The following is a 26,675-nucleotide window of genomic DNA, read 5'->3' as shown; positions in this document are numbered from 1 at the left end:
GCTCGTTTTTACTAAAGATCACCGTTTCTACTGGAGCTGCAGGCCGACGTTTTGGAGAGAAGCGCTTGTCGTCATGTGCGTAGCCATGGTCAGCGAAAATACGGAAGACAAGATTTTGGACTGGATGACAAAAGCAGGCGTGGTGCCTATAATCAGCTCTATGGTCTCCCTCTTAATCTTGCGATACCCCCTTTGCTGTATATGCAAACTACCACCCCACCCGTCCTTTCAATTGGCAGTGAACATCACGCTGCATTCCGTTTAACTAATGGTTGCTGCTTGTTTTTATTACAGATCACCGTTTCTACTGGAGCAGCATGCCGACGTTCTGGGGAGAAGCGCTTGTCGTCATGTGCGTAGCCATGGTCAGCGAAAATACAGAAGACAAGCTTTTGGACTGGATGACAAAAGGAGGCGTGGTGCCTATAATCAGCTCTACGGCCTCTCTCTGAATCTTTCGATACCCCCTTTGCTATAAATGCAAACTGACACCTCACCAGTCCTTTCATTTGGCAGTGGAAGCACGCTGCATTGTGTTTAACTAATGGTTGCTGCTTGTTTTTACTACAGATCACCGTTTCTACTGGAACTGCATGCCGACGTTTTGGAGAGATGTGCTTGGCGTCATGTGCGTAGCCATGCTCAGCGAAAATACGGAAGACAAGCTTTTGGACTGGATTACAAAAGGAGCCGTTGTGCTTATAATCAGCTCTACGGCTTCTCTCTGAATCTTGCGATACCGCCTTTGCCTTTAATGCAAATTGCCACTCCCCCGTCCTTTCAATTGGCAGTGGACACCACGGTTCGTGGCGTTTAACTCAAGGTCCCTGCTTGTTTTTACTAAAGATCACCGTTTCTACTGGAGCTGCAGGCCGACGTTTTGGAGAGAAGCGCTTGTCGTCATGTGCGTAGCCATGGTCAGCGAAAATACGGAAGACAAGATTTTGGACTGGATGACAAAAGCAGGCGTGGTGCCTATAATCAGCTCTATGGTCTCCCTCTTAATCTTGCGATACCCCCTTTGCTGTAAATGCAAACTACCACCCCACCCGTCCTTTCAATTGGCAGTGGACATCACGCTGCATTCCGTTTAACTAATGGTTGCTGCTTGTTTTTATTACAGATCACCGTTTCTACTGGAGCAGCATGCCGACGTTTTGGGGAGAAGCGCTTGTCGTCATGTGCGTAGCCATGGTCAGCGAAAATACAGAAGACAAGCTTTTGGACTGGATGACAAAAGGAGGCGTGGTGCCTATAATCAGCTCTACGGCCTCTCTCTGAATCTTTCGATACCCCCTTTGCTATAAATGCAAACTGACACCTCACCAGTCCTTTCATTTGGCAGTGGAAGCACGCTGCATTGTGTTTAACTAATGGTCGCTGCTTGTTTTTACTACAGATCACCGTTTCTACTGGAACTGCATGCCGACGTTTTGGAGAGATGTGCTTGGCGTCATGTGCGTAGCCATGCTCAGCGAAAATACGGAAGACAAGCTTTTGGACTGGATTACAAAAGGAGGCGTTGTGCTTATAATCAGCTCTACGGCTTCTCTCTGAATCTTGCGATACCGCCTTTGCATTGAATGCAAACTGCCACTCCCCCGTCCTTTCAATTGGCAGTGGACACCACGCTGCGTGGCGTTTAACTCAAGGTCCCTGCTTGTTTTTACTAAAGATCACCGTTTCTACTGGAGCTGCAGGCCGACGTTTTGGAGAGAAGCGCTCGTCGTCATGTGCGTAGCCATGGTCAGCGAAAATACGGAAGACAAGCTTTTGGACGGGATTACAAAAGCAGGCGTGGTGCCTATAATCAGCTCTATGGTCTCCCTCTTAATCTTGCGATAACCCCTTTGCTGTAAATGCAAACTACCACCCCACCCGTCCTTTCAATTGGCAGTGGACATCACGCTGCATTGCATTTAACTAATTGTTGCTGCTTGTTTTTACTACAGATCAGCGTTTCTACTGGACCTGCATGCCGACGTTTTGGAGAGAAGCGCTTGTCGTCATGTGGGTAGCCATGGTCAGCGAAAATACAGAAGAATAGCTTTTAAACTGGGTGACAAAAGGAGGCGTGGTGCCTATAATCAGCTCTACGGCCTCTCTCTGAATCTTTCGATACCTCCCTTGCTGTAAATGCAAACTGCCACCTCACCCGTCCTTTCAATTGGCAGTGGACACCACGCTGCATTGCGTTTAACTAATGGTTGCTGCTTGTTTTTACTACAGATAACGTTTCTACTGGAGCTGCATGCCGACGTTTTGGAGAGAAGCGCTTGTCGTCATGTGCGTAGCCATGGTCAGCGAAATTACGGAAGACAAGCTTGTGGATTGGATTAGAAAAGGAGGTGTGGTGCCTGTAATCAGCTCTATGGCCTCTCGCTGAACCTTGCGATACCCCCTTTGCTGTATATGCAAACTGCCATCCCACCCGTCCTTTCAATTGGCAGTGGGCACCACGCTGAATTGCGTTTAACTCCAGGTCACTGCTTGTTTTTACTAAAGACCACCGGATCTACTGGAGCTGCAGGCCGACGTTTTGGGGAGAAGCGCTCGTCGTCATGTGCGTAGCCATGGTCAGCGAAAATACTGAAGACAAGCTTTTGGACTGGATTACAAAAGCAGGCGTGGTGCCTATAATCAACTCTATGGTCTCCCTCTTAATCTTGCGATACCCCCTTTGCTGTAAATGCAAACTACCACCCCACCCGTCCTTTCAATTGGCAGTGGACACCACGCTGCATTGCGTTTAACTAATGGTTGCTGCTCGTTTTTACTACAGATCACCGTTTCTACTGGAGCTGCATGCCGACGTTTTGGAGAGGAGCGCTTGTCTTCATGTGCGTAGCCATGGTCAGCAAAAATACGGAAGACAAGCTTTTCGACTGGATTACAAAATGAGGCGTGGTGCCTATAATCAGCTCTATGGCCTCTCTCTGAATCTTGCGATACCCCCTTTGCTGTAAATGCAAAGTACCACCCCACCCGTCCTTTCATTTGGCAGTGGACACCACGCTGCTTTGCGTTTAACTCAAGGTCACTGCTTGTTTTTACTAAACATCACCGTTTCTACTGGAGCTGCAGGCCGACGATTTGGGGAGAAGCGCTCGTCGTCATGTGCGTAGCCATGGTCAGCAAAAATACGGAAGACAAGCTTTTGGACTGGATTACAAAAGCAGGCGTGGTGCCTACAATCTGCTCTATGGTCTCCCGCTTAATCTTTCGATACCCCCTTTGCTGTAAATGCAAACTACCACCCCACCCGTCCTTTTAATTTGCAGTGGACACCACGCTGCATTGCGTTTAACTAATGGTTGCTGCTTGTTTTTACTACAGATCACCGTTTCTAGTGGAGCTGCATGCCGACGTTTTGGAGAGAAGAGCTTGTCGTCATGTGCGTAGCCATGGTCAGCGAAAATACTAAATACAAGCTTTTGGACTGGATTACAAAAGCAGGCGTGGTGCCTATAATCAGCTCTATGGTCTCGCTCTTAATCTTGCGATACCCCCTTTGCTGTAAATGCAAATTACCACCCCACCCATCCTTTCAATTGGCGGTGGTCACCACGCTGCATTGCGTTTAACTAATGGTTGCGGCTTGTTTTTACTACAGATCACCGTTTCTACTGGAGCTGCATGCCGACGTTTTGGAGAGAAGCGCTTGTCGTCATGTGCGTAGCCATGGTCAGCGAAAATACAGAAGACAAGCTTTTGGACTGGATGACAAAAGGAGGCGTGGTGCCTATAATCAGCTCTACGGCTTCTCTCTGAATCTTGCGATACCGCCTTTGCATTGAATGCAAACTGCCACTCCCCCGTCCTTTCAATTGGCAGTGGACACCACGCTGCGTGGCGTTTAACTCAAGGTCCCTGCTTGTTTTTACTAAAGATCACCGTTTCTACTGGAGCTGCAGACCGACGTTTTGGAGAGAAGCGCTCGTCGTCATGTGCGTAGCCATGGTCAGCGAAAATATGGAAGACAAGCTTTTGGACTGGATTACAAAAGCAGGCGTGGTGCCTATAATCAGCTCTATGGTCTCCCTCTGATTCTTTCGATACCCCCTTTGCTATAAATGCAAACTGACACCCCACCCGTCCTTTCAATTGACAGTGGACACCACGCTGCATTGTGTTTAACTAATGGTCGCTACTTGTTTTTACTACAGATAACGTTTCTACTGGAGCTACATGCCGACGTTTTGGAGAGAAGCGCTTGTCGTCATGTGCGTAGCCATGGTCAGCGAAATTACGGAAGACAAGCTTGTGGACAGGATTACAAAAGGAGGTGTGGTGCCTATAATAAGCTCTATGGCCTCTCTCTGAATCTTGCGATACCCCCTTTGTTGTAAATGCAAACTACCACCCCACCCGTCCTTTCAATTGGCAGTGGAAACCACGCTGCATTGCGTTTAACTAATGGTTGCTGCTTGTTTTTACTACAGATCACCGTTTCTACTGGAGCTGCATGCCGACGTTTTGGAGAGAAGCGCTTGTCGTCATGTGCGTAGCCATGGTCAGCGAAAATACGGAAGACAAGCTTTTGGACTGGATTACAAAAGGAGGCGTGGTGCCTATAATCAGCTCTATGGCCTCACTCTGAATCTTGCGATACCGCTTTTGCTGTGAATGCAAAGTGCCACTCCTCCTTCCTTTCAATTAGCAGTGGACACCACGCTGCCTTGCGTTTAACTCAAGGTCACTGCTTGTTTTTACTGAAGATCACCGTTTCTACTGGAGCTGTAGGCCGACGTTTTGGGGAGAAGCGCTCGTCGTCATGTGCGTAGCCATGGTCAGCGAAAGTACTGAAGACAAGCTTTTGGACTGGATTACAAAACCAGGCGTGGTGCCTATAATCAGCTCTATGGTCTCCCTCTTAATCTTGCGATACCCCCTTTGCTGTAAATGCAAATTACCACCCCAACCGTCCTTTCTATTGGCAGTGGACACCACGCTGCCTTGCGTTTAACTAATGGTTGCTGCTTGTTTTTACTACAGATCACCGTTTCTACTGGAGCTGCATGCCGACGTTTTGGAGAGAAGCGCTTGTCGTCATGGGCGTAGCCATGGTCAGCGAAAATACTGAAGACAAGCCTTTGGACTGCATTACAAAAGCAGGCGTTGTGCCTATGGTCAGCTCTGTGGTCTCCCTCTTAATCTTGCGATACCCCCTTTGCTGTAAATGCAAACTTCCAACCCACCCGTCCTTTCAATTGGCAGTGGACACAACGCTGCATTGCGTTTAACTAATGGTTGCTGCTTGTTTTTACTAAAGATCACCGTTTCTAGTGGAGCTGCATGCCGACGTTTTGGAGAGAAGAGCTTGTCGTCATGTGCGTAGCCATGGTCAGCGAAAATACTAAATACAAGCTTTTGGACTGGATTACAAAAGCAGGCGTGGTGCCTATAATCAGCTCTATGGTCTCGCTCTTAATCTTGCGATACCCCCTTTGCTGTAAATGCAAATTACCACCCCACCCATCCTTTCAATTGGCGGTGGTCACCACGCTGCATTGCGTTTAACTAATGGTTGCGGCTTGTTTATACTACAGATCACCGTTTCTACTGGAGCTGCATGCCGACGTTTTGGAGAGAAGCGCTTGTCGTCATGTGCGTAGCCATGGTCAGCGAAAATACAGAAGACAAGCTTTTGGACTGGATGACAAAAGGAGGCGTGGTGCCTATAATCAGCTCTACGGCTTCTCTCTGAATCTTGCGATACCGCCTTTGCATTGAATGCAAACTGCCACTCCCCCGTCCTTTCAATTGGCAGTGGACACCACGCTGCGTGGCGTTTAACTCAAGGTCCCTGCTTGTTTTTACTAAAGATCACCGTTTCTACTGGAGCTGCAGACCGACGTTTTGGAGAGAAGCGCTCGTCGTCATGTGCGTAGCCATGGTCAGCGAAAATATGGAAGACAAGCTTTTGGACTGGATTACAAAAGCAGGCGTGGTGCCTATAATCAGCTCTATGGTCTCCCTCTGATTCTTTCGATACCCCCTTTGCTATAAATGCAAACTGACACCCCACCCGTCCTTTCAATTGACAGTGGACACCACGCTGCATTGTGTTTAACTAATGGTCGCTACTTGTTTTTACTACAGATAACGTTTCTACTGGAGCTACATGCCGACGTTTTGGAGAGAAGCGCTTGTCGTCATGTGCGTAGCCATGGTCAGCGAAATTACGGAAGACAAGCTTGTGGACAGGATTACAAAAGGAGGTGTGGTGCCTATAATAAGCTCTATGGCCTCTCTCTGAATCTTGCGATACCCCCTTTGTTGTAAATGCAAACTACCACCCCACCCGTCCTTTCAATTGGCAGTGGAAACCACGCTGCATTGCGTTTAACTAATGGTTGCTGCTTGTTTTTACTACAGATCACCGTTTCTACTGGAGCTGCATGCCGACGTTTTGGAGAGAAGCGCTTGTCGTCATGTGCGTAGCCATGGTCAGCGAAAATACGGAAGACAAGCTTTTGGACTGGATTACAAAAGGAGGCGTGGTGCCTATAATCAGCTCTATGGCCTCACTCTGAATCTTGCGATACCGCTTTTGCTGTGAATGCAAAGTGCCACTCCTCCTTCCTTTCAATTAGCAGTGGACACCACGCTGCCTTGCGTTTAACTCAAGGTCACTGCTTGTTTTTACTGAAGATCACCGTTTCTACTGGAGCTGTAGGCCGACGTTTTGGGGAGAAGCGCTCGTCGTCATGTGCGTAGCCATGGTCAGCGAAAGTACTGAAGACAAGCTTTTGGACTGGATTACAAAACCAGGCGTGGTGCCTATAATCAGCTCTATGGTCTCCCTCTTAATCTTGCGATACCCCCTTTGCTGTAAATGCAAATTACCACCCCAACCGTCCTTTCAATTGGCAGTGGACACCACGCTGCCTTGCGTTTAACTAATGGTTGCTGCTTGTTTTTACTACAGATCACCGTTTCTACTGGAGCTGCATGCCGACGTTTTGGAGAGAAGCGCTTGTCGTCATGTGCGTAGCCATGGTCAGCGAAAATACTGAAGACAAGCCTTTGGACTGCATTAAAAAAGCAGGCGTTGTGCCTATGGTCAGCTCTGTGGTCTCCCTCTTAATCTTGCGATACCCCCTTTGCTGTAAATGCAAACTTCCAACCCACCCGTCCTTTCAATTGGCAGTGGACACAACGCTGCATTGCGTTTAACTAATGGTTGCTGCTTGTTTTTACTACAGATCACCTTTTCTACTGGAGCTGCATGCCGACGTTTTGGAGAGAAGCGTTCGTCGTCATGTGCGTAGCCATGGTCAGCGAAAATACTGAATACAAGCTTTTCGACTGGATTACAAAAGCAGGCGTGGTGCCTATAATCAGCTCTATGGTCTCGCTCTTAATCTTGCGATACCCCTTTGCTGTAAATGCAAATTACCACCCCACCCGTCCTTTCAATTGGCGGTGGACACCACGCTGCATTGCTTTTAACTAATGGTTGCTGCTTGTTTTTACTACAGATCACCGTTTCTACTGGAGCTGCATGCCGACGTTTTGGAGAGAAGCGCTTGTCGTCATGTGCGTAGCCATGGTCAGCGAAAATACAGAAGACTAGCTTTTGAACTGGATGACAAAAGGAGGCCTGGTGCCTATAATCAGCTCTACGGCCTCTCTCTGAATCTTTGGATACCCCCCTTGCTGTAAATGCATACTGCCACCTGACCCGTCCTTTCAATTGGCAGTGGACACCACGCTGCATTGCGTTTCACTAATGGTTGCTGCTTGTTTTTACTACAGATCACCGTTTCTACTGGAGCTGCATGCCGACGTCTTGGAGAGAAGCGCTTGTCGTCATGTGCGTAGCCATGGTCAGCGAAATTACGGAAGACAAGCTTCTGGACTGGATTACAAAAGGAGGTGTGGTGCCTATAATCAGCTCTATGGCCTCTCTCTGAATCTTGCGATACCCCCTTTGGTGTAAATGCAAACTGCCACCCCCTGTTCTTTAAATTGGCAGTGGAAACCAGACTGCCTTGCGTTTAACTAATGGTTACAGCTTGTTTTTAATGCAGATCGCAGTTTCTACTGGAGCTGCATGCCGAAGTTTTGGAGAGAAGTGCTTGGCGTCATGTGCGTAGCCACGGTCAGCGAAAATACGGAAGACAAGCTTTTGGACTGGATTACAAAAGCAGGCGTGGTGCCTACAATCAGCTCTATGGGTTCCCGCTTAATCTTGCGATACCCCCTTTGCTGTAAATGCAAACTACCACCCCCCCCGTCCTTTTAATTGGCAGTGGACACCACGCTGAATTGCGTTTAACTAATGGTTGCTGCTTGTTTTTGCTACAGATCACCGTTTCTACTGGAGCTGCATGCCGACGTTTTGGAGAGAAGCGCTTGTCGTCATGTGCGTAGCAATGGTCAGCGAAAATACTGAATACAAGCTTTTGGACTGGATTACAAATGCAGGCGTGGTGCCTATAATCAGCTCTCTGGTCTCGCTCTTAATCTTGCGATACCCCCTTTGCTGTAAATGCAAATTACCACCCCACCCGTCCTTTCAATTGGCGGTGGACACCACGCTGCATTGCGTTTAACTAATGGTTGCTGCTTGTTTTTACTACAGATCACCGTTACTACTGGAGCTGCATGCCGACGTTTTGGAGAGAAGCGTTTGTCGCCATGTGCGTAGCCATGGTCAGCGAAAATACAGAAGACAAGCTTTTGGACTGGATGACAAAAGGAGGCGTGGTGCCTATAATCAGCTCTACGGCCTCTCTCTGAATCTTTCGATACCCCCTTTGCTATAAATGCAAACTGACACCTCACCAGTCCTTTCATTTGGCAGTGGACACCACGCTGCATTGCGTTTAACTAATGGTTGCTGCTTGTTTTTACTACAGATCACCGTTTCTACTGGAGCAGCATGCCGATGTTTTGGAGAGAAGCGCTTGTCGTCATGTGCGTAGCCATGGTCAGCGAAAATACAGAAGACAAGCTTTTGGACTGGATGACAAAAGGAGGCGTGGTGCCTATAATCAGCTCTACGGCCTCTCTCTGGATCTTTCGATACCCCCTTTGCTATAAATGCAAACTGACACCCCACCCGTCCTTTCAATTGACAGTGGACACCACGCTGCATTGTGTTTAACTAATGGTCGCTGCTTGTTTTTACTGCAGATAACGTTTCTACTGGAGCTGCATGCCGACGTTTTGGAGAGAAGCGCTTGTCGTCATGTGCGTAGCCATGGTCAGCGAAATTACGGAAGACAAGCTTGTGGACTGGATTACAAAAGGAGGTGTGGTGCCTATAATCAGCTCTATGGCCTCTCTCTGAATCTTGCGATACCCCCTTTGGTGTAAATGCAAACTGCCACCCCCTGTTCTTTAAATTGGCAGTGGACACCAGACTGCCTTGCGTTTACCTAATGGTTACAGCTTGTTTTTAATGCAGATCGCAGTTTCTACTGGAGCTGCATGCCGACGTTTTGGAGAGAAGTGCTTGGCGTCATGTGCGTAGCCATGGTCAGCGAAAATACGGAAGACAAGCTTTTGGACTGGATTACAAAAGCAGGCGTGGTGCCTACAATCAGCTCTATGGTCTCCCGCTTAATCTTGCGATACCCCCTTTGCTGTAAATGCGAACTACCACCCCCCCGTCCTTTTATTTGGCAGTGGACACCACGCTGCATTGAGTTTAACTAATGGTTGCTGCTTGTTTTTACTACAGATCACCGTTTCTACTGGAGCTGCATGCCGACGTTTTGGAGAGAAGCGCTTGTCGTCATGTGCGTAGCCATGGTCAGCGAAAATACTGAATACACGCTTTTGGACTGGATTACAAAAGCAGTCGTGGTGCCTATAATCAGCTCTATGGTCTCGCTCTTAATCTTGCGATACCCCCTTTGCTGTAAATGCAAATTACTACCCCACCCGTCCTTTCAATTGGCGGTGGACACCACGCTGCATTGCGTTTAACTAATGGTTGCTGCTTGTTTTTACTACAGATCACCGTTACTACTGGAGCTGCATGCCGACGTTTTGGAGAGAAGCGCTTGTCGCCATGTGCGTAGCCATGGTCAGCGAAAATACAGAAGACAAGCTTTTGGACTGGATGACAAAAGGAGGCGTGGTGCCTTTAATCAGCTCTACGGCCTCTCTCTGAATCTTTCGATACCCCCTTTGCTATAAATGCAAACTGACACCTCACCAGTCCTTTCATTTGGCAGTGGAAGCACGCTGCATTGTGTTTAACTAATGGTCGCTGCTTGTTTTTACTACAGATCACCGTTTCTACTGGAGCTGCATGCCGACGTTTTGGAGAGAAGCGGTTGTCGTCATGTGGGTAGCCATGGTCAGCGAAAATACAGAAGAATAGCTTTTGAACTGGGTGACAAAAGGAGGCGTGGTGCCTATAATCAGCTCTACGGCCTCTCTCTGAATCTTTCGATACCTCCCTTGCTGTAAATGCAAACTGCCACCTCACCAGTCCTTTCCATTGGCAGTGGACACCACGCTGCATTGCGTTAACTAATGGTTGCTGCTTGTTTTTACTACCGATAACGTTTCTACTGGAGCTGCATGCCGACGTTTTGGAGAGAAGCGCTTGTCGTCATGTGCGTAGCCATGGTCAGCAAAATTACGGAAGACAAGCTTGTGGATTGGATTAGAAAAGGAGGTGTGGTGCCTATAATCAGCTCTATGGCCTCTCGCTGAATCTTGCGATACCCCCTTTGCTGTATATGCAAACTGCCATCCCACCCGTGCTTTCAATTGGCAGTGGGCACCACGCTGAATTGCGTTTAACTCCAGGTCAGTGCTTGTTTTTACTAAAGACCACCGGATCTACTGGAGCTGCAGGCCGACGTTTTGGGGAGAAGCGCTCGTCGTCATGTGCGTAGCCATGGTCAGCGAAAATACTGAAGACAAGCTTTTGGACTGGATTACAAAAGCAGGCGTGGTGCCTATAATCAACTCTATGGTCTCCCTCTTAATCTTTCGATACCTCCTTTGCTGTAAATGCAAACTACCACCCCACCCGTCCTTTCAATTGGCAGTGGACACCACGCTGCATTGCGTTTAACTAATGGTTGCTGCTCGTTTTTACTACAGATCACCGTTTCTGCTGGAGCTGCATGCCGACGTTTTGGAGAGAAGCGCTTGTCGTCATGTGCGTAGCCATGGTCAGCAAAAATACGGAAGACAAGCTTTTGGACTGGATTACAAAATGAGGCATGGTGCCTATAATCAGCTCTATGGCCTCTCTCTGAATCTTGCGATACCCCCTTTGCTGTAAATGCAAAGTACCACCCCACCCGTCCTTTCATTTGGCAGTGGACACCACGCTGCCTTGCGTTTAACTCAAGGTCACTGCTTGTTTTTACTAAACGTCACCGTTTCTACTGGAGCTGCAGGCCGACGATTTGGGGAGAAGCGCTCGTCGTCATGTGCGTAGCCATGGTCAGCGAAAATACTGAAGACAAGCTTTTGGACTGGATTACAAAAGCAGGCATGGTGCCTATAATCAGCTCTATGGTCTCCCTCTTAATATTGCGATACCCCCTTTGCTGTAAATGCAAACTACCACCCCACCCGTCCTTTAATTGGCAGTGGACACCACGCTGCATTGCGTTTAACTAATGGTTGCTGCTCGATTTTACTACAGATGCCCGTTTCTATTGGAGCTGCATGCCGACGTTTTGGAGAGAAGCGCTTGCCGTCATGTGCGTAGCCATGGTCAGCGAAAATACGGAAGACACGCTTTTGGACTGCATTACAAAAGCAGGCGTTGTGCCTATAATCAGCCCTGTGGTCTCCCTCTTAATCTTGCGCTACCCCCTTTGCTGTAAATGCAAACTGCCACCTCTCCCGTCCTTTCAATTGGCAGTGGACACCACGCTGCATTGCGTTTAACTAATGGTTACAGCTTGTTTTTAATGCAGATCGCAGTTTCTACTGGAGCTGCATGCCGACGTTTTGGAGAGAAGTGCTTGGCGTCATGTGCGTAGCCATGGTCAGCGAAAATACGGAAGACAAGCTTTTGGACTGGATTACAAAAGCAGGCGTGGTGCCTACAATCAGCTCTATGGTCTCCCGCTTAATCTTTCGATACCCCCTTTGCTGTAAATGCAAACTACCACCCCACCCGTCCTTTTAATTGGCAGTGGACACCACGCTGCATTGCGTTTAACTAATGGTTGCTGCTTGTTTTTACTACAGATCACCGTTTCTGCTGGAGCTGCATGCCGACGTTTTGGAGAGAAGCGCTTGTCGTCATGTGCGTAGCCATGGTCAGCGAAAATACTAAATACAAGCTTTTGGACTGGATTAGAAAAGCAGGCGTGGTGCCTATAATCAGCTCTATGGTCTCGCTCTTAATCTTGCGATACCCCCTTTGCTGTAAATGCAAATTACCACCCCACCCATCCTTTCAATTGGCGGTGGACACCACGCTGCATTGCGTTTAACTAATGGTTGCGGCTTGTTTTTACTACAGATCACCGTTTCTACTGGAGCTGCATGCCGACGTTTTGGAGAGAAGCGCTTGTCGTCATGTGCGTAGCCATGGTCAGCGAAAATACAGAAGACAAGCTTTTGGACTGGATGACAAAAGGAGGCGTGGTGCCTATAATCAGCTCTACGGCCTCTCTCTGAATCTTTCGATACCCCCTTTGCTATAAATGCAAACTGACACCTCACCAGTCCTTTCATTTGGCAGTGGAAGCACGCTGCATTGTGTTTAACTAATGGTCGCTGCTTGTTTTTACTACAGATCACCGTTTCTACTGGAACTGCATGCCGACGTTTTGGAGAGAAGTGCTTGGCGTCATGTGCGTAGCCATGCTCAGCGAAAATACGGAAGACAAGCTTTTGGACTGGATTACAAAAGGAGGCGTGGTGCCTATAATCAGCTCTACGGCTTCTCTCTGAATCTTGCGATACCGCCTTTGCATTGAATGCAAACTGCCACTCCCCCGTCCTTTCAATTGGCAGTGGACACCACGCTGCATTGCGTTTTACTAATGGTTGCTGCTTGTTTTGCTGCAGATCACCGTTTCTACTGGAGTTGCATGCCGACGTTTTGGAGAGAAGCGCTTGTCGTCATGTGCGTAGCCATGGACAGCGAAAATACAGAAGACAAGCTTTTGGACTGCATTACAAAAGCAGGCGTTGTGCCTATAGTCAGCTCTGTGGTCTCCCTCTTAATCTTGCGATACCCCCTTTGCTGTAAATGCAAACTACCACCCCACCCGTCCTTTCAATTGGCAGTGGACACCACGCTGCATTGCGTTTAACTAATGGTTGCTGCTTGTTTTTACTACAGATCACCGTTTCTACTGGAGCTGCATGCCGACGTTTTGGAGAGAAGCGTTCGTCGTCATGTGCGTAGCCATGGTCAGCGAAAATACGGAAGACACGCTTTTGGACTGCATTACAAAAGCAGGCGTTGTGCCTATAATCAGCCCTGTGGTCTCCCTCTTAATCTTGCGATACCCCCTTTGCTGTAAATGCAAACTGCCACCTCTCCCGTCCTTTCAATTGGCAGTGGACACCACGCTGCATTGCGTTTCACTAATGGTTGCTGCTTGTTTTTACTACAGATCACCGTTTCTACTGGAGCAGCATGCCGATGTTTTGGAGAGAAGCGCTTGTCGTCATGTGCGTAGCCATGGTCAGCGAAAATACAGAAGACAAGCTTTTGGACTGGATGACAAAAGGAGGCGTGGTGCCTATAATCAGCTCTACGGCCTCTCTCTGGATCTTTCGATACCCCCTTTGCTATAAATGCAAACTGACACCCCACCCGTCCTTTCAATTGACAGTGGACACCACGCTGCATTGTGTTTAACTAATGGTCGCTGCTTGTTTTTACTACAGATAACGTTTCTACTGGAGCTGCATGCCGACGTCTTGGAGAGAAGCGCTTGTCGTCATGTGCGTAGCCATGGTCAGCGAAATTACGGAAGACAAGCTTGTGGACTGGATTACAAAAGGAGGTGTGGTGCCTATAATCAGCTCTATGGCCTCTCTCTGAATCTTGCGATACCCCCTTTGGTGTAAATGCAAACTGCCACCCCCTGTTCTTTAAATTGGCAGTGGAAACCAGACTGCCTTGCGTTTAACTAATGGTTACAGCTTGTTTTTAATGCAGATCGCAGTTTCTACTGGAGCTGCATGCCGACGTTTTGGAGAGAAGCGCTTGGCGTCATGTGCGTAGCCATGGTCAGCGAAAATACGGAACACAAGCTTTTGGACTGGATTACAAAAGCAGGCGTGGTGCCTACAATCAGCTCTATGGTCTCCCGCTTAATCTTGCGATACCCCCTTTGCTGTAAATGCAAACTACCACCCCCCCGTCCTTTTAATTGGCAGTGGACACCACGCTGCATTGCGTTTAACTAATGGTTGCTGCTTGTTTTTAATACAGATCACCGTTTCTACTGGAGCTGCATGCCGACGTTTTGGAGAGAAGCGCTTGTCGTCATGTGCGTAGCAATGGTCAGCGAAAATACTGAATACAAGCTTTTGGACTGGATTACAAATGCAGGCGTGGTGCCTATAATCAGCTCTCTGGTCTCGCTCTTAATCTTGCGATACCCCCTTTGCTGTAAATGCAAATTACCACCCCACCCGTCCTTTCAATTGGCGGTGGACACCACGCTGCATTGCGTTTAACTAATGGTTACTGCTTGTTTTTGCTACAGATCACCGTTACTACTGGAGCTGCATGCCGACGTTTTGGAGAGAAGCGCTTGTCGCCATGTGCGTAGCCATGGTCAGCGAAAATACAGAAGACAAGCTTTTGGACTGGATGACAAAAGGAGGCGTGGTGCCTATAATCAGCTCTACGGCCTCTCTCTGAATCTTTCGATACCCCCTTTGCTATAAATGCAAACTGACACCTCACCAGTCCTTTCATTTGGCAGTGGACACCACGCTGCATTGCGTTTAACTAATGGTTGCTGCTTGTTTTTACTACAGATCACCGTTTCTACTGGAGCAGCATGCCGATGTTTTGGAGAGAAGCGCTTGTCGTCATGTGCGTAGCCATGGTCAGCGAAAATACAGAAGACAAGCTTTTGGACTGGATGACAAAAGGAGGCGTGGTGCCTATAATCAGCTCTACGGCCTCTCTCTGGATCTTTCGATACCCCCTTTGCTATAAATGCAAACTGACACCCCACCCGTCCTTTCAATTGACAGTGGACACCACGCTGCATTGTGTTTAACTAATGGTCGCTGCTTGTTTTTACTACAGATAACGTTTCTACTGGAGCTGCATGCCGACGTTTTGGAGAGAAGCGCTTGTCGTCATGTGCGTAGCCATGGTCAGCGAAATTACGGAAGACAAGCTTGTGGACTGGATTACAAAAGGAGGTGTGGTGCCTATAATCAGCTCTATGGCCTCTCTCTGAATCTTGCGATACCCCTTTTGGTGTAAATGCAAACTGCCACCCCCTGTTCTTTAAATTGGCAGTGGACACCAGACTGCCTTGCGTTTACCTAATGGTTACAGCTTGTTTTTAATGCAGATCGCAGTTTCTACTGGAGCTGCATGCCGACGTTTTGGAGAGAAGTGCTTGGCGTCATGTGCGTAGCCATGGTCAGCGAAAATACGGAAGACAAGCTTTTGGACTGGATTACAAAAGCAGGCGTGGTGCCTACAATCAGCTCTATGGTCTCCCGCTTAATCTTGCGATACCCCCTTTGCTGTAAATGCGAACTACCACCCCCCCGTCCTTTTAATTGGCAGTGGACACCACGCTGCATTGCGTTTAACTAATGGTTGCTGCTTGTTTTTACTACAGATCACCGTTTCTACTGGAGCTGCATGCCGACGTTTTGGAGAGAAGCGCTTGTCGTCATGTGCGTAGCCATGGTCAGCGAAATTACGGAAGACAAGCTTGTGGACTGGATTACAAAAGGAGGTGTGGTGCCTATAATCAGCTCTATGGCCTCTCTCTGAATCTTGCGATACCCCCTTTGGTGTAAATGCAAACTGCCACCCCCTGTTCTTTAAATTGGCAGTGGACACCAGACTGCCTTGCGTTTACCTAATGGTTACAGCTTGTTTTTAATGCAGATCGCAGTTTCTACTGGAGCTGCATGCCGACGTTTTGGAGAGAAGTGCTTGGCGTCATGTGCGTAGCCATGGTCAGCGAAAATACGGAAGACAAGCTTTTGGACTGGATTACAAAAGCAGGCGTGGTGCCTATAATCAGCTCTATGGTCTCGCTCTTAATCTTGCGATACCCCCTTTGCTGTAAATGCAAATTACCACCCCACCCGTCCTTTCAATTGGCGGTGGACACCACGCTGCATTGCGTTTAACTAATGGTTGCTGCTTGTTTTTACTACATATCACCGTTACTACTGGAGCTGCATGCCGACGTTTTGGAGAGAAGCGCTTGTCGCCATGTGCGTAGCCATGGTCAGCGAAAATACAGAAGACAAGGTTTTGGACTGGATGACAAAAGGAGGCGTGGTGCCTTTAATCAGTTCTACGGCCTCTCTCTGAATCTTTCGATACCCCCTTTGCTATAAATGCAAACTGACACCTCACCAGTCCTTTCATTTGGCAGTGGAAGCACGCTGCATTGTGTTTAACTAATGGTCGCTGCTTGTTTTTACTACAGATCACCGTTTCTACTGGAGCTGCATGCCGACGTTTTGGAGAGAAGCGGTTGTCGTCATGTGCGTAGCCATGGTCAGCGAAAATACGGAAGACAAGCTTTTGGACTGGATTACAAAAGCAGGCGTGGTGCCTACAATCAGCTCTATGGTCTCCCGCTTAATCTTGCGATACCCCCTTTGCTGTAAATGCGAACTACCACCCCCCCGTCCTTTTAATTGGCAGTGGACACCACGCTGCATTGCGTTTAACTAATGGTTGCTGCTTGTTTTTACTACAGATCACCGTTTCTACTGGAGCTGCATGCCGACGTTTTGGAGAGAAGCGCTTGTCGTCATGTGCGTAGCCATGGTCAGCGAAATTACGGAAGACAAGCTTGTGGACTGGATGACAAAAGGAGGCGTGGTGCCTTTATTCAGCTCTACGGCCTCTCTCTGAATCTTTCGATACCCCCTTTGCTATAAATGCAAACTGACACCTCACCAGTCCTTTGATTTGGCAGTGGAAGCACGCTGCATTGTGTTTAACTAATGGTCGCTGCTTGTTTTTACTTCAGATCACCGTTTCTACTGGAGCTGCATGCCGACGTTTTGGAGAGAAGCGGTTGTCGTCATGTGGATAGCCATAGTCAGCGAAAATACAGAAGAATAGCTTTTGGACTGGATTACAAAAGCAGGCGTGGTGCCTATAATCAACTCTATGGTCTCCCTCTTAATCTTGCGATACCCCCTTTGCTGTAAATGCAAACTACCACCCCACCCGTCCTTTCAATTGGCAGTGGACACCACGCTGCATTGCGTTTAACTAATGGTTGCTGCTCGTTTTTACTACAGATCACCGTTTCTACTGGAGCTGCATGCCGACGTTTTGGAGAGAAGCGCTTGTCGTCATGTGCGTAGCCATGGTCAGCAAAAATACGGAAGACAAGCTTTTGGACTGGATTACAAAATGAGGCATGGTGCCTATAATCAGCTCTATGGCCTCTCTCTGAATCTTGCGATACCCCCTTTGCTGTAAATGCAAAGTACCACCCCACCCGTCCTTTCATTTGGCAGTGGACACCACGCTGCCTTGCGTTTAACTCAAGGTCACTGCTTGTTTTTACTAAACATCACCGTTTCTACTGGAGCTGCAGGCCGACGATTTGGGGAGAAGCGCTCGTCGTCATGTGCGTAGCCATGGTCAGCGAAAATACTGAAGACAAGCTTTTGGACTGGATTACAAAAGCAGGCATGGTGCCTATAATCAGCTCTATGGTCTCCCTCTTAATATTGCGATACCCCCTTTGCTGTAAATGCAAACTACCACCCCACCCGTCCTTTAAGTGGCAGTGGACACCACGCTGCATTGCGTTTAACTAATGGTTGCTGCTCGATTTTACTACAGATGCCCGTTTCTATTGGAGCTGCATGCCGACGTTTTGGAGAGAAGCGCTTGCCGTCATGTGCGTAGCCATGGTCAGCGAAAATACGGAAGACACGCTTTTGGACTGCATTACAAAAGCAGGCGTTGTGCCTATAATCAGCCCTGTGGCCTCCCTCTTAATCTTGCGATACCCCCTTTGCTGTAAATGCAAACTGCCACCTCTCCCGTCCTTTCAATTGGCAGTGGACACCACGCTGCATTGCGTTTAACTAATGGTTACAGCTTGTTTTTAATGCAGATCGCAGTTTCTACTGGAGCTGCATGCCGACGTTTTGGAGAGAAGTGCTTGGCGTCATGTGCGTAGCCATGGTCAGCGAAAATACGGAAGACAAGCTTTTGGACTGGATTACAAAAGCAGGCGTGGTGCCTACAATCAGCTCTATGGTCTCCCGCTTAATCTTTCGATACCCCCTTTGCTGTAAATGCAAACTACCACCCCACCCGTCCTTTTAATTGGCAGTGGAAGCACGCTGCATTGTGTTTAACTAATGGTCGCTGCTTGTTTTTACTACAGATCACCGTTTCTACTGGAACTGCATGCCGACGTTTTGGAGAGAAGTGCTTGGCGTCATGTGCGTAGCCATGCTCAGCGAAAATACGGAAGACAAGCTTTTGGACTGGATTACAAAAGGAGGCGTGGTGCCTATAGTCAGCTCTACGGCTTCTCTCTGAATCTTGCGATACCGCCTTTGCATTGAATGCAAACTGCCACTCCCCCGTCCTTTCAATTGGCAGTGGACACCACGGTGCGTGGCGTTTAACTCAAGGTCCCTGCTTGTTTTTACTAAAGATCACCGTTTCCACTGGAGCTGCAGGCCGACGTTTTGGAGAGAAGCGCTTGTCGTCATGTGCGTAGCCATGGTCAGCGAAAATACGGAAGACAAGATTTTGGACTGGATGACAAAAGCAGGCGTGGTGCCTATAATCAGCTCTATGGTCTCCCTCTTAATCTTGCGATACCCCCTTTGCTGTAAATGCAAACTACCACCCCACCCGTCCTTTCAATTGGCAGTGGACATCACGCTGCATTCCGTTTAACTAATGGTTGCTGCTTGTTTTTATTACAGATCACCGTTTCTACTGGAGCAGCATGCCGACGTTTTGGGGAGAAGCGCTTGTCGTCATGTGCGTAGCCATGGTCAGCGAAAATACAGAAGACAAGCTTTTGGACTGGATGACAAAAGGAGGCGTGGTGCCTATAATCAGCTCTACGGCCTCTCTCTGAATCTTTCGATACCCCCTTTGCTATAAATGCAAACTGACACCTCACCAGTCCTTTCATTTGGCAGTGGAAGCACGCTGCATTGTGTTTAACTAATGGTCGCTGCTTGTTTTTACTACAGATCACCGTTTCTACTGGAACTGCATGCCGACGTTTTGGAGAGATGTGGTTGGCGTCATGTGCGTAGCCATGCTCAGCGAAAATACGGAAGACAAGCTTTTGGACTGGATTACAAAAGGAGGCGTGGTGCTTATAATCAGCTTTACGGCTTCTCTCTGAATCTTGCGATACCGCCTTTGCATTGAATGCAAACTGCCACTCCCCCGTCCTTTCAATTGGCAGTGGACACCACGCTGTGTGGCGTTTAACTCAAGGTCCCTGCTTGTTTTTACTAAAGATCACCGTTTCTACTGGAGCTGCAGGCCGACGTTTTGGAGAGAAGCGCTCGTCGTCATGTGCGTAGCCATGGTCAGCGAAAATACGGAAGACAAGCTTTTGGACGGGATTACAAAAGCAGGCGTGGTGCCTATAATCAGCTCTATGGTCTCCCTCTTAATCTTGCGATACCCCCTTTGCTGTAAATGCAAACTACCACCCCACCCGTCCTTTCAATTGGCAGTGGACATCACGCTGCATTGCATTTAACTAATTGTTGCTGCTTGTTTTTACTACAGATCACCGTTTCTACTGGACCTGCATGCCGACGTTTTGGAGAGAAGCGCTTGTCGTCATGTGGGTAGCCATGGTCAGCGAAAATACAGAAGACAAGCTTTTGGACTGGATGAAAAAAGGAGGCGTGGTGCCTTTAATCAGCTCTACGGCCTCTCTCTGAATCTTTCGATACCCCCTTTGCTATAAATGCAAACTGACACCTCACCAGTCCTTTCATTTGGCAGTGGAAGCACGCTGCATTGTGTTTAACTAATGGTCGCTGCTTGTTTTTACTACAGATCACCGTTTCTACTGGAGCTGCATGCCGACGTTTTGGAGAGAAGCGGTTGTCGTCATGTGCGTAGCCATGGTCAGCGAAAATACGGAAGACAAGCTTTTGGACTGGATTACAAAAGCAGGCGTGGTGCCTACAATCAGCTCTATGGTCTCCCGCTTAATCTTGCGATACCCCCTTTGCTGTAAATGCGAACTACCACCCCCCCGTCCTTTTAATTGGCAGTGGACACCACGCTGCATTGCGTTTAACTAATGGTTGCTGCTTGTTTTTACTACAGATCACCGTTTCTACTGGAGCTGTATGCCGACGTTTTGGAGAGAAGCGCTTGTCGTCATGTGCGTAGCCATGGTCAGCGAAATTACGGAAGACAAGCTTGTGGACTGGATTACAAAAGGAGGTGTGGTGCCTATAATCAGCTCTATGGCCTCTCTCTGAATCTTGCGATACCCCCTTTGGTGTAAATGCAAACTGCCACCCCCTGTTCTTTAAATTGGCAGTGGACACCAGACTGCCTTGCGTTTACCTAATGGTTACAGCTTGTTTTTAATGCAGATCGCAGTTTCTACTGGAGCTGCATGCCGACGTTTTGGAGAGAAGTGCTTGGCGTCATGTGCGTAGCCATGGTCAGCGAAAATACGGAAGACAAGCTTTTGGACTGGATTACAAAAGCAGGCGTGGTGCCTATAATCAGCTCTATGGTCTCGCTCTTAATCTTGCGATACCCCCTTTGCTGTAAATGCAAATTACCACCCCACCCGTCCTTTCAATTGGCGGTGGACACCACGCTGCATTGCGTTTAACTAATGGTTGCTGCTTGTTTTTACTACAGATCACCGTTACTACTGGAGCTGCATGCCGACGTTTTGGAGAGAAGCGCTTGTCGCCATGTGCGTAGCCATGGTCAGCGAAAATGCAGAAGACAAGCTTTTGGACTGGATGACAAAAGGAGGCGTGGTGCCTTTAATCAGCTCTACGGCCTCTCTCTGAATCTTTCGATACCCCCTTTGCTATAAATGCAAACTGACACCTCACCAGTCCTTTGATTTGGCAGTGGAAGCACGCTGCATTGTGTTTAACTAATGGTCGCTGCTTGTTTTTACTACAGATCACCGTTTCTACTGGAGCTGCATGCCGACGTTTTGGAGAGAAGCGGTTGTCGTCATGTGGATAGCCATAGTCAGCGAAAATACAGAAGAATAGCTTTTGAACTGGGTGACAAAAGGAGGCGTGGTGCCTATAATAAGCTCTACGGCCTCTCTCTGAATCTTTCGATACCTCCCTTGCTGTAAATGCAAACTGCCACCTCACCCGTCCTTTCCATTGGCAGTGGACACCACGCTGCATTGCGTTTAACTAATGGTTGCTGCTTGTTTTTACTACCGATAACGTTTCTACTGGAGCTGCATGCCGACGTTTTGGAGAGAAGCGCTTGTCGTCATGTGCGTAGCCATGGTCAGCAAAATTACGGAAGACAAGCTTGTGGATTGGATTAGAAAAGGAGGTGTGGTGCCTATAATCAGCTCTATGGCCTCTCGCTGAATCTTGCGATACCCCCTTTGCTGTATATGCAAACTGCCATCCCACCCGTCCTTTCAATTGGCAGTGGGCACCACGCTGAATTGCGTTTAACTCCAGGTCACTGCTTGTTTTTACTAAAGACCACCGGATCTACTGGAGCTGCAGGCCTACGTTTTGGGGAGAAGCGCTCGTCGTCATGTGCGTAGCCATGGTCAGCGAAAATACTGAAGACAAGCTTTTGGACTGGATTACAAAAGCAGGCGTGGTGCCTATAATCAACTCTATGGTCTCCCTCTTAATCTTGCGATACCCCCTTTGCTGTAAATGCAAACTACCACCCCACCCGTCCTTTCAATTGGCAGTGGACACCACGCTGCATTGCGTTTAACTAATGGTTGCTGCTCGTTTTTACTACAGATCACCGTTTCTACTGGAGCTGCATGCCGACGTTTTGGAGAGAAGCGCTTGTCGTCATGTGCGTAGCCATGGTCAGCAAAAATACGGAAGACAAGCTTTTGGACTGGATTACAAAATGAGGCATGGTGCCTATAATCAGCTCTATGGCCTCTCTCTGAATCTTGCGATACCCCCTTTGCTGTAAATGCAAAGTACCACCCCACCCGTCCTTTCATTTGGCAGTGGACACCACGCTGCCTTGCGTTTAACTCAAGGTCACTGCTTGTTTTTACTAAACATCACCGTTTCTACTGGAGCTGCAGGCCGACGATTTGGGGAGAAGCGCTCGTCGTCATGTGCGTAGCCATGGTCAGCGAAAATACTGAAGACAAGCTTTTGGACTGGATTACAAAAGCAGGCATGGTGCCTATAATCAGCTCTATGGTCTCCCTCTTAATATTGCGATACCCCCTTTGCTGTAAATGCAAACTACCACCCCACCCGTCCTTTAATTGGCAGTGGACACCACGCTGCATTGCGTTTAACTAATGGTTGCTGCTCGATTTTACTACAGATGCCCGTTTCTATTGGAGCTGCATGCCGACGTTTTGGAGAGAAGCGCTTGCCGTCATGTGCGTAGCCATGGTCAGCGAAAATACGGAAGACACGCTTTTGGACTGCATTACAAAAGCAGGCGTTGTGCCTATAATCAGCCCTGTGGCCTCCCTCTTAATCTTGCGATACCCCCTTTGCTGTAAATGCAAACTGCCACCTCTCCCGTCCTTTCAATTGGCAGTGGACACCACGCTGCATTGCGTTTAACTAATGGTTACAGCTTGTTTTTAATGCAGATCGCAGTTTCTACTGGAGCTGCATGCCGACGTTTTGGAGAGAAGTGCTTGGCGTCATGTGCGTAGCCATGGTCAGCGAAAATACAAAAGACAAGCTTTTGGACTGGATTACAAAAGCAGGCGTGGTGCCTACAATCAGCTCTATGGTCTCCCGCTTAATCTTTCGATACCCCCTTTGCTGTAAATGCAAACTACCACCCCACCCGTCCTTTTATATGGCAGTGGACACCACGCTGCATTGCGTTTAACTAATGGTTGCTGCTTGTTTTTACTACAGATCACCGTTTCTACTGGAGCTGCATGCCGACGTTTTGGAGAGAAGCGCTTGTCGTCATGTGCGTAGCCATGTTCAGCGAAAATACTGAATACACGCATTTGGACTGGATTACAAAAGCAGGCGTGGTGCCTATAATCAGCTCTATGGTCTCGCTCTTAATCTTGCGATACCCCCTTTGCTGTAAATGCAAATTACCACCCCACCCATCCTTTCAATTGGCGGTGGACACCACGCTGCATTGCGTTTAACTAATGGTTGCGGCTTGTTTTTACTACAGATCACCGTTTCTACTGGAGCTGCATGCCGACGTTTTGGAGAGAAGCGCTTGTCGTCATGTGCGTAGCCATGGTCAGCGAAAATACAGAAGACAAGCTTTTGGACTGGATGACAAAAGGAGGCGTGGTGCCTATAATCAGCTCTACGGCCTCTCTCTGAATCTTTCGATACCCCCTTTGCTATAAATGCAAACTGACACCTCACCAGTCCTTTCATTTGGCAGTGGAAGCACGCTGCATTGTGTTTAACTAATGGTCGCTGCTTGTTTTTACTACAGATCACCGTTTCTACTGGAACTGCATGCCGACGTTTTGGAGAGAAGTGCTTGGCGTCATGTGCGTAGCCATGCTCAGCGAAAATACGGAAGACAAGCTTTTGGACTGGATTACAAAAGGAGGCGTGGTGCCTATAATCAGCTCTACGGCTTCTCTCTGAATCTTGCGATACCGCCTTTGCATTGAATGCAAACTGCCACTCCCCCGTCCTTTCAATTGGCAGTGGACACTACGGTGCGTGGCGTTTAACTCAAGGTCCCTGCTTGTTTTTACTAAAGATCACCGTTTCCACTGGAGCTGCAGGCCGACGTTTTGGAGAGAAGCGCTTGTCGTCATGTGCGTAGCCATGGTCAGCGAAAATACGGAAGACAAGATTTTGGACTGGATGACAAAAGCAGGCGTGGTGCCTATAATCAGCTCTATGGTCTCCCTCTTAATCTTGCGATACCCCCTTTGCTGTAAATGCAAACTACCACCCCACCCGTCCTTTCAATTGGCAGTGGACATCACGCTGCATTCCGTTTAACTAATGGTTGCTGCTTGTTTTTATTACAGATCACCGTTTCTACTGGAGCAGCATGCCGACGTTTTGGGGAGAAGCGTTTGTCGCCATGTGCGTAGCCATGGTCAGCGAAAATACAGAAGACAAGCTTTTGGACTGGATGACAAAAGGAGGCGTGGTGTCTATAATCAGCTCTACGGCCTCTCTCTGAATCTTTCGATACCCCCTTTGCTATAAATGCAAACTGACACCTCACCAGTCCTTTCATTTGGCAGTGGAAGCACGCTGCATTGTGTTTAACTAATGGTCGCTGCTTGTTTTTACTACAGATCACCGTTTCTACTGGAACTGCATGCCGACGTTTTGGAGAGATGTGCTTGGCGTCATGTGCGTAGCCATGCTCAGCGAAAATACGGAAGACAAGCTTTTGGACTGGATTACAAAAGGAGGCGTGGTGCTTATAATCAGCTCTACGGCTTCTCTCTGAATCTTGCGATACCGCCTTTGCATTGAATGCAAACTGCCACTCCCCCGTCCTTTCAATTGGCAGTGGACACCACGCTGTGTGGCGTTTAACTCAAGGTCCCTGCTTGTTTTTACTAAAGATCACCGTTTCTACTGGAGCTGCAGGCCGACGTTTTGGAGAGAAGCGCTCGTCGTCATGTGCGTAGCCATGGTCAGCGAAAATACGGAAGACAAGCTTTTGGACGGGATTACAAAAGCAGGCGTGGTGCCTATAATCAGCTCTATGGTCTCCCTCTTAATCTTGCGATACCCCCTTTGCTGTAAATGCAAACTACCACCCCACCCGTCCTTTCAATTGGCAGTGGACATCACGCTGCATTGCATTTAACTAATTGTTGCTGCTTGTTTTTACTAAAGACCACCGGATCTACTGGAGCTGCAGGCCGACGTTTTGGGGAGAAGCGCTCGTCGTCATGTGCGTAGCCATGGTCAGCGAAAATACTGAAGACAAGCTTTTGGACTGGATTACAAAAGCAGGCGTGGTGCCTATAATCAACTCTATGGTCTCCCTCTTAATCTTGCGATACCCCCTTTGCTGTAAATGCAAACTACCACCCCACCCGTCCTTTCAATTGGCAGTGGACACCACGCTGCATTGCGTTTAACTAATGGTTGCTGCTCGTTTTTACTACAGATCACCGTTTCTACTGGAGCTGCATGCCGACGTTTTGGAGAGAAGCGCTTGTCTTCATGTGCGTAGCCATGGTCAGCAAAAATACGGAAGACAAGCTTTTGGACTGGATTACAAAATGAGGCGTGGTGCCTATAATCAGCTCTATGGCCTCTCTCTGAATCTTGCGATACCCCCTTTGCTGTAAATGCAAAGTACCACCCCACCCGTCCTTTCATTTGGCAGTGGACACCACGCTGCTTTGCGTTTAACTCAAGGTCACTGCTTGTTTTTACTAAACATCACCGTTTCTACTGGAGCTGCAGGCCGGCGATTTGGGGAGAAGCGCTCGTCGTCATGTGCGTAGCCATGGTCAGCGAAAATACGGAAGACAAGCTTTTGGACTGGATTACAAAAGCAGGCGTGGTGCCTACAATCAGCTCTATGGTCTCCCGTTAATCTTTCGATACCCCCTTTGCTGTAAATGCAAACTACCACCCCACCCGTCCTTTTAATTGGCAGTGGACACCACGCTGCATTGCGTTTAACTAATGGTTGCTGCTTGTTTTTACTACAGATCACCGTTTCTACTGGAGCTGCATGCCGACGTTTTGGAGAGAAGAGCTTGTCGTCATGTGCGTAGCCATGGTCAGCGAAAATACTAAATACAACCTTTTGGACTGGATTACAAAAGCAGGCGTGTTGCCTATAATCAGCTCTATGGTCTCGCTCTTAATCTTGCGATACCCCCTTTGCTGTAAATGCAAATTACCACCCCACCCATCCTTTCAATTGGCGGTGGACACCACGCTGCATTGCGTTTAACTAATGGTTGCGGCTTGTTTTTACTACAGATCACCGTTTCTACTGGAGCTGCATGCCGACGTTTTGGAGAGAAGTGGTTGTCGTCATGTGCGTAGCCATGGTCAGCGAAAATACAGAAGACAAGCTTTTGGACTGGATGACAAAAGGAGGCGTGGTGCCTATAATCAGCTCTACGGCTTCTCTCTGAATCTTGCGATACCGCCTTTGCATTGAATGCAAACTGCCACTCCCCCGTCCTTTCAATTGGCAGTGGACACCACGCTGCGTGGCGTTTACCTCAAGGTCCCTGCTTGTTTTTACTAAAGATCACCGTTTCTACTGGAGCTGCAGACCGACGTTTTGGAGAGAAGCGCTCGTCGTCATGTGCGTAGCCATGGTCAGCGAAAATACGGAAGACAAGCTTTTGGACTGGATTACAAAAGCAGGC

This window comes from Dermacentor andersoni, chromosome 7 (assembly GCF_023375885.2).
Source record: "Dermacentor andersoni chromosome 7, qqDerAnde1_hic_scaffold, whole genome shotgun sequence".
Taxonomy (NCBI): Eukaryota; Metazoa; Arthropoda; class Arachnida; order Ixodida; family Ixodidae; genus Dermacentor; species Dermacentor andersoni.
This window is presented reverse-complemented; position numbering follows the sequence as displayed.